Source organism: Momordica charantia (genome assembly GCF_013281855.1).
Source record: "Momordica charantia cultivar OHB3-1 chromosome 6 unlocalized genomic scaffold, Mcharantia_2.0 BLBB01000006.1, whole genome shotgun sequence".
In the NCBI taxonomy this organism is placed as follows: domain Eukaryota; kingdom Viridiplantae; phylum Streptophyta; class Magnoliopsida; order Cucurbitales; family Cucurbitaceae; genus Momordica; species Momordica charantia.
This window is the reverse complement of record NW_028275164.1, coordinates 21,814,991-21,825,032: the sequence shown is the minus strand read 5'-3', so window position 1 is coordinate 21,825,032 and position 10,042 is coordinate 21,814,991.

Genomic DNA, 10,042 nt, shown 5'->3' with positions numbered 1-10,042 from the left:
AGTTATAAAATTAAAAAATTCGTGAAAATTATTTAAATACGTTGCAATTAAGTATTTCTCCATTTATAAATAAATTTAAAATAATTAATATAAATATTATTGTTGTGAAATTGGAGGCAAGAGTAGGCACTTGAAGCAAACTAATAATAAAAAAAATAATATCGAAATAAAATAGTGAGAAAATATAGAAGTAGAATTATATTGCTCTTGAATTTTCTTCAATCCTATTACATATTTGATACTCCTTATGTACTGCCACACATTGGCTTTTATAGTCAATTTGGACTTGTACAACAAGCCGTGGTACTTACCAAACTTAAATTCTTGGGGAAGAAACTCTTGAGCTCGGGGAAGAAGTTTGGTTTGGTTTGATGAGTAAGAATGGGCATCTAAACTTAATATTATAATATATAATACTTCCCTTAGATGCCTATTATATGCTATATGTCTCGTTAAAACCTTACTACGAAAAAATCTAATGGGAAAAATCCTAGTGAAGGAAAAAGAGTACATATTTCATATAATTTTAATAAACCCAAAAGCATTACAATATATTTGCTCCCCCTAATGGAAAAACATTACTTAAGATCTCTGAGTCGCCGCATTCCAATGTCGTGCACCAATTTTTCAAATGTTGCAGTAGGTGAAACCTTTGTAAACGAGTCTGCCAGGTTATCTCTGGAGCAAATTTGATTTATGGTGATGTCATCATTTTCTTCCAAATCATGAGTACAGAAAAGTTTAGGTCAAATATGCTTTATTTTATCCCTTTAATATATCCTTCTTTGATTTGAGCTATACATGCTGTGTTGTGTTCGTATAGTATTGTTGAAAGATTTTTAGAAGACAAGCCACACGTTCCACGAATGTTCTGAGTCATTGATCTTAACGATACACATTCTCGACTAGCCTCATGAATTGCAAGAATTTCAGCACGATTTGGAGAGGTGGCTGTTATGGTATGTTTCACTAATCGTCATGATATAGCAGTTTCTCCACATGTGAATAAATAACCTGTTTGAGATCTAGCTTTGTGTGTGTCAGATAAATATCCAGCAACTGCATAACCAACTAGATCACAATTTGATTTGTTAGAATAAAACAAGCTCATATCAATTGTTCCTCGAAGATAACAGAATATATGCTTAATTCAATTCCAATGTCTTATTGTTGGTGAAGAACTATATCTAGCTAATAAGTTTACTAAAAATGCTATATCTGATCTTGTATTATTAACAAGATACATAAGTGCACCAATTGCAATAAAATATGGTACTTCAGGACCAACAATTTCTTCATTATCTTCTCGATGTTGAAATATCTCCTTCTTCACATCAAGTAAACGAACTTCCATCGGAATGTTCAATGGATGTGATTTGTCCAAATAAAACTTTCTTAAAACTTTTCCAGTATAGATTGATTAATGAACAAATATCTCATCTACTAAATGCTCAATTTGCAAGCCAAGGCAAAATTTTGTTTTTCTGTGATCTTTCATCTCAAATTCTTTCTTAAGATATTCTATTGCCTTTGAAAGTTCTTCATGACTTCCAATTATATTCAAGTCATCAACATATACAGTTATAATAGGAAATCCTGACTGTGATTTCTTTATAAAAACACAATGACAAATTTGATTATTTGATATCGTCCATCTTTCAACAAATACCCACTCAGACAATTGTACCACATTCATCCTAATTCTTTTAATCCATATAATGATCTTTGTAACTTTATTGAATACAGTTCTCTAGAACTTTGATTATACGTTTCAAGTACCTTAAATCCTTTAGGGAATTTCATATAAATATCATTATCAAGATATCCATATAAATATGTTGTTACTAATCCATAAGATACATGTCCAAATTTTCATACACAGTCAGACCAATTAAATATCTTAGTGTAATTGCATCCACCACTGGAGAATGTGTCTTCTCATAATCAATATCAGGTCTTTACGAGAAACCTTGTGTAATCAGTTTTGCCTTATATCTTGTGACCTTATTGTTTTCATTTCTTTTTCTTACAAATACCCATTTATATCCTACAGGCTAAATGCCTCCTGGTGTTCGGACTACTGGTCCAAAGACTTGACGTTTTGAAAGTGGGTTTAATTCTACCTAGATTGCTTCTTTTAACTTAAGCCAATCTTTTCTTTGTCGACATTCTTCGACAGGTTTTGGTTCAAAATCCTCATTTTCATATACAATGTCAAGAGTAACATTATAAGCAAAATGTTGTTAATAACTACATTAGCTCGGTTCCATATTTTTCCTGTAATGACATAGTTTATTGAGATCTTATTATTATCCTCAGATACTTTGATCTTTCTCAATATCTTTATGAGTATTCATGTTTAGGATTTTTTCTGGAATATCCACATATGTATCATTCTCAATTAAGTCATTTCGATTATTGACTACTTTTCTTTCTTTAGAATTTTTATCTTTGGAACTCATTGGTCTACCACACTTTTGGCGTGTCGCAGACTCATTAGTTATAACAACTTGCTGTGTTGGGATATCAATTTTCGATGGAGCATTTGCAGTTGGTATATATGACTTGGTCACTTTCTTAGCATCTATAAATGCATCCGGTAATTGATTTGCTATATTTTGCAAATGAATTTTCTTCTAAACTTCAAGTTCACATTGATCTGTATGGGGATCTAAATGAGACAATAATGATACATTCCATGTAATTTCTTTTTCCAACTTCTTAATTCCTCCCCCCTAGTGTTGGAAAGTTTGTCTCATTAAAATGACAATCAGCAAATTGTGCAGTAAATACATCACCTGTCAAGGATCCAAGATATTTAATAATTGATGGGGAATCAAATTCAACGTATATTCCTAGCCTCCTCTGAGGACGTTGTGGTGGAGCAATTGGAGCATATATTGCACATCCAAAAATTCTCAGATGAGAAATATCTGGCTCTTGGCCATAAGCTAATTGTAACGAGGAATATTTATGATAGGTTGTTGGCCTAATGCATGCAAGAAATAACATAAACCTATACAGATGTAGGAAGCTTTGCTCTCATAAGTAATGGTCTAGCAATTCACTGCAATCGCTTTATAAATGATTTTGCTAAACCATTTTGTGTATGAATATGAGTCACAGGATGGTCAACACTTATATCAATTGCCATGCAATAATTATTAAATGATTGGACTGTAAATTCACCAGTTTTATCAAGACGAATGCTTTTAATTTTATAATTAGGGAACTATGCTCTTAACTTAATTATCTAAGCAAGCAATCTTGCAAATGCAAGATTTCAACTTGATAATAAGTACACATGTGACCATCTACTAGATGCGTCAATTAACACCATAAAATATCTAAATAGTTTACTTGATGGATTAATAGGTCCACATATATCACGCTGAATTCTTTCTAAAAATGCAGGTGATTCAGTCCCCCACTTTAACCAGTGATGGTCTAATGATTAATTTGCCTTCAGAGCAAGCAACACATGATAATTCATTAGATTGAAGAATCTGAAGAATCTTCTAGTTCTTCATGGATATCCATGTAAATTCTCAATAATTCTTTAAATCATTATAGATCTAGGATGACCCAACCGGTCATGTCAAATAATAAATATATCTGGATTCATGAACGTCGGGTTCATTGTTGCATGTGTTTCAATTACTCGTATATAAGTATAATATAATCTAGAAGATAAATCAGACAGCTTTTCCAATTTACGTTTCTCATGTGAGACATTAGATATCATATAGAGATATTATATATTATTCTTGTTATCAGTCTTAATATGATAACCATTGTGACGTATATCTTTAAAACTCAGTAGATTTCTCTTTGATTTACTAGAGAACAATGCATTTCAATTGCAAATTTGTTCCTCTAGGCAAAATAATATTTGCTTTTCCAAAACTTTCAATCAAGCTCGCAGAACCTGATATTGTATTGATTTTTGCTTCCAGCATTATCAATTTGGAAAAAATATTTTCTACTTTTCAATATTGTGTGCGTAGTTGTACTATCTGCTAGACATATATCTTCATTGCTCATTTTTTAGTCATCCAACATATGAAACTGTACATGGTTCTTCATTAAACAAAATAATTACGATAAGAAAATGAAAAAAAAAAAAAACTTGAAATACACAAAATTTGACACATAAACTAGAATATTACATTTAGTTGTAGAAAAATGAAGCAATGATGGTGAATTGATAACCAAATTATAGAAAGAAAATCAAAGTTTTAAATTATTTCAATTCGTCCTACGCCACAATTCTTGGCACAATTGTTCCTTTAAAATACCCTCAAACATATGGAAAAATTATTGCTCTCATCCTACATGTTCCACCATACCGGATGAATAAACTCATTTAGCTGTCTATCCTAATCCAACGGTAAATAAACAACAATTAGTAAACATGAGCAATGAGTTGAAATGGGACATTCTCTCATTCTCGATATGAATAATTCTCGGTGCAATCACAATATGCTCTTGCTCTCAGAAATATAACGATTTCTCTCTCGATAAAAACTCAATACCAGCATCGATACTTTTCTCGATATTGACATGGTAAGTGATATTGTGGCGCACTACACCTTCACTTATATTACCACCCTCAGAAAAATAGGACAAAAACAAAAACAACATACATCCCTAATGTTAAATATTTATATTGTTGGATGTTATGCTAGAACGACCATTGAATGTAATGATGTCATACTACGTAATTAATCAAAGTCGAGTTGTATGAAGATAGACACAACACATTATTGGACGAGAAAAAATACTTTAATTGCTACACCAACCACGCCTGGGGGATGTTCAAACTTTCTTTACCTTCAAAAAGATTAGAGACTCGTGCAAGCACACACAGTCACAAGTAATACTCGGAAGTAATCCACAGTCGAATCCTCAAGGACTTGTTGCTTTTCAAAATCAAGTAATGTCGTGAAATTGTTCAAATATGCAATTGTGATTTATGACGAAAAATGTGATAAAATGTTGTTGTTTGGGGTTTTAACTATCAAGCAATTTAGTAAAACTCAACATCTTTGCTTTCTACCTAGTTTTGATGTAAAACATGGAACATACACGATGTTGGGAAAATGCACCAGGCGCAATCCTAGCTTTTCTTGGGAAACTGAGTTCTACTCTTTCACTACCGCTTTTGGTTACTGCAGAGGCTAAGGTAACCTACTATCATATGTCTATCTGTGATTATAATCCTAGAGAATAATTATCAACTCATATGGCCTATGTCTAGGACCATATTTTATGCGCTTATGTCTAAGTCACATCCCATATTGGTTTCCTATTATTTTACCTAACTCACCCTTATCAGGGTTGGGCTTTAGTGTATAAATCAAGTTCCCGCTGGCCAAATGGAAAAAAGACGTAAAGAGAAATTTTTAGAAACCAACCCAAAAAGTGCTAGGCGCAATTGTGGGCAAATCCCGAGCGTGTTGAAAATCAAATCATTTTGACTAAGACATTCCACAAAGAGGTTGATAACTAATTTAGAACATTTTTAAAGGAAAGAAAATGCACGAAAACATAAAGGAAGTATTTTTCATTGAATTTAAACGAATAAACGAGCTGTACAATGAGTTTTAGCTTGATCCTCTTCTATCTCGAGTGTGACGGGAGTGTAAACTCGCTAAAGAACTTAAGAAGAACAAAATAAATGCAGAACAAAAGATAGAACTTGAATTAAAAGCAATACGGTAAGCAAAAGTATGAAACTACAAGGAAATAACAACTAAAATATAAATCTAAAGCCTAAGAACGAGTTCTTCAACAAAGGAGAAAGTAAATGAAGCTGAAAACGAGCTTGGAATGGATGATTTGCTGCTGGAGGGATGACTATCTTATATAAGCCCTTGAAGTTGTTGAACTTCCCACCATTTTAGGTGGACATCAGTTGAGATACACCTAACAACTTCAATTTGACTTAGACTCACGATTATACTTTGATTCAAATACATGGAAAATGTCCTCCTTGCCCCTCATTAATCAAAACGCACGTTTTGCCCAAGTTGTCCTCCAAAATTGCACCAGACGCAATTCCTGCAAAACAGAAAACTGTTATTTTCTTTCAACTTTGACTGCATTTTTCTCATAATTTTCCCAAAGTACCATAGTTTGACTTTTATGCAGAAATGTTCTATGCATGTTCTACTTTAAGAATATGTAATTTTTTTTTTTGATAAATAATGATGGAAAAAGGGTCAGAATCATGATCAAACAAAGCTACCGACACATGTTTCTGGAGTAAAAAGTCAACCCTAATAGGGGAGAGATTAAATAGGATACCAAAGTTTCTTGCAATGAATGAATAAATGAGTGAGTGAATTTGCATTATGAGAAAGAAGGGTTGTGTTGATTTTACTATATTAGTTTATTGCCTGTAAGTATAATTATTCCTTATTATTTATTGGTTTAAATTGATTTGATTAATTGGGAATAGTCGGCTTGGAAGGAAGAAATAATAATTAGTTGTCAAGGATGAAGTCTAGTCAATTGGTGAGAAGTTATTATTTGCAATTGACATACACATGCTCGTTCTTTTGCTTTCACTAATAGAAGTATGTCACTCTATGACACTGTACATTTACATGAAACAAAAAACCAAAAAAATAGACGAATGCCAAGAACAAGACTACTAAAAAATATTTTTATTTTTCATTAGCCCATAGTTAGCTGATAAATTGCTTCCTATATAATGTGATTTTACAAGTTACCAAAAATTTAGAATATTTACAAGCAAAAATACCACAATCATTGCTATTGGTATGCTTATTGTCACTTGATGGACGAAAGATAGGCCATGAAATCTTCTTAAGATCATTTGGTCTTGACTAATAAACTCCGGACGTATATAAGAGAGATGGTATGGTGTGACTAGACGAATTCAGTAATTATTTGAAAATAAAGCGCCAGTGCATGATTAAAATTGGTTTCAACAAGAAAAATAAGGTCATATCCACAGAGATTGTCATTATCACTTCAAAATACACTCAAGAATACCAAAGTACAAAACTATAGCAATAATTATGATTTAACTAAAAGTAACGACTAACAAATCTGCAAATAAAAATAACTAGAAATAAAATGCTGAAAATGAACGATAGAAGGACAAACTGTGCGTTCGCAAGGAAATGTAGTAGTAAGAGGGGAACGGGGAAGGTTTGTTGTTCTTTTGCTCTCAACACCCAATGCTCTAGTATTGACGTCACGCCGTAGCTCAAACCAACGTGGTTTCCTTCTGAAAAACCTAGATTATGATTTCCACAACTTTAGTTGTTGAATTAATCAGTAAGAATAGTTTCTAAGTAATGTCAGGTGAACTTATTCCTAGGCATTCTCACTCTAACTAAAACTGTAGATCAAACATCAAATAAAGTGAAACATGTATCTCATACATTATTCAATCATACAAAAGCAAGTAATTCAAGAATGGTGGCCAACGTTCCAGAAAATAAGAAAGACAATACAAACTCTATTTGATAGCAAGAACATCAATACTATAGCATCAAATGTTAATGGTAAAAGAGAACAACCTCCCCCAAAATGGGTTTAGCTATTAATGGATGTGAAAAACAAAATAATAAAGGAATAATTACAGCTCATTTCAATAAAGTTCAGAGCACAACGAGATATAATCATTTAGCTTCTTCTAAAAACCAATGAGTTTCCCGTTGTCTTCATATGTCACCTTAAAAAAATTCGGGTACTCTTCTCCCTTTTTAATGATTTCGTGGTCTTTTCCACCCTTGGGATTGATTCCCCTTGGGGATTGATGATGTGGCCTCCTTCATCTTGACGCTTTTATAGCTCCCCTAAAAATTAGGGTAAAAATTGCTAAAACGCGCAAGGTATGGACAACAGTAAAAATTCAGTGGAAAATGAGTTATTGCTACTGTGTCTGTGAAATCAATGCTCCAGCATCGCATGTCCTAGCACAGCTACCCAACTTAGCTGCTCTACTCATGATGTTCCAACAATACCTACACGAAAGATAGAAAACAGCCAAAACTAAGCAAAATCTTTTAAGTTCATCATAAAACATACCTCAACAGATGATTTATCATATTTCTTATTTTACTCCTAAGTTAGCACACCATTATGGCTTCGACCTCACAAATATGCTCAATTAAGCCTAAATCTTTATTCAAATAACTCTCTTTTGAGGAGTTATCATTCATCGATTATTTGGTCAATGAGGATGAATGATGGTAAAGGGTCTTACACCAAGATCTCACCTAAATTCATATGGATGGCCATGAGAACGCAATGTTCTATGAGGTAAAATACGTCGTACATGTAATCAACTTCAACCCATGTAGGTTTGCCTTCTTCACCAAGATCTCACCTAAATTCATATGGATGGCCATGAGAACGCAATGTTCTATGAGGTAAAATACGTCGTACATGTAATCAACTTCAACCCATGTAGGTTTGCCTTCTTCTGCCAACCCTACCATGCAATCAATTAACTCATTTTGTGTTTCCCATGCCGTTAAGGTTTCACTGAGAATCTTAGACTTAATTTTGTTATATATATTGTGACAACGATTTTAATGCAGCTTTATATAGATGTGCATATTACTATGAAAACATAGTGACACAGAGGTAGAGAAGTTGATGTGTGAGGGTGGGGGAGAGGATCATTTGTTAATGTACCAATTGATAGGAGTCTATAACAATAAATTTGTGAATGCACAAGTACGGACGTCTGCCTAACTTCTTCATAAGGAAGAACATAACCGCATTAGTTATCTACCATAATCATACATATTACGTAAGATAGTGCAATTGCAATAGAAGTTCAAAGCTTGAATAATAGGTAATATAGATGGTAGAACTTACATTGTCATTGACTTGTGTTGTAATGTCCAGCAGGGTGCGAAAAAATTTCCACAATAACCCCTGAAATTATAACTATAGAATCCCAAAATAAAACTAAAATAACTCTCTTAATTAAGGAGAGTTATAAGACTCTGATCACCTAACTCATTCTTCTTGAGTTTCTATACTCTAATTAACTTTGTTTGTTTCCTACATTGATGGCAAATTTTGTTTAGTTTATTACTAATCTTTCTAAAGCATTAGCAAACCGCTCAACAAACAAATTCATATATCTATGTAAAATTTTGAACATATAAAAGAGCATTAAGTGCGGGCGATTCATGAATTCTACACAAGAATTCGTAAATATCTTTGTCTTACAAATATGATCTTTGACTAAACATTCAAGGTCTTATTCAACTCTCATCTTTCGATCTCAGATTAAATCTAAAATCATGAAATTGGTGATCAAGCAACTACACATTGCATTAAGTTTAGAATGTTAACTCAACAACAAAAAAGTAGTAAATAAAAATTACATAAAATAAAAAAGTTCATAATTTCAGCTACATCGTACCCTATAAATGAAATTTAACACAAAGCTAAACTAAAATCTAAAAAGCACTCATCAAAACCATAAAAAAAAAGAATAAAAGAAGAGGATGCTCCCTTTAGAGAATGTGTCTTTAGTTGCAGCCTTCATGAATCTTTTCCTTCTCCTCCTAAAAATATAAAAATATGATCTAAAATATGATTTTATAGACCTGGATATCGCCATAATGCCTATGTGTTAAAACCGGCTGTGTTTTGAAATCATCGCTTCAGATTTAGAGCGTCTATATGTGTCGGTTTTGGGAACCATGATCACGCCTTTATTGTTCTCGAACGGTACCTCTTTGTAGATCTTCGAACTTAGTCACTTGGAGGTCAAATTTGTCCTCAAAGTACAAAATCCTAAGCCTCACACTGAAAACATCTTTCATTTATTCTTTCTTCATACTTTAGTCCAATAATGAGGTCAAACTTCTTTCGATAGAACGAGACCCTATTCTCATATAGATTTACATTAATCACGTTTGTCTCCTGTACTTAACATCCCTTAGTATTAGATGGTATATCAATGACACATTAAATATTAGATGCACGCATCTAGGATGTGGCCAAAACATGTTTTCTTAAACATAATAAGTTGACGAAT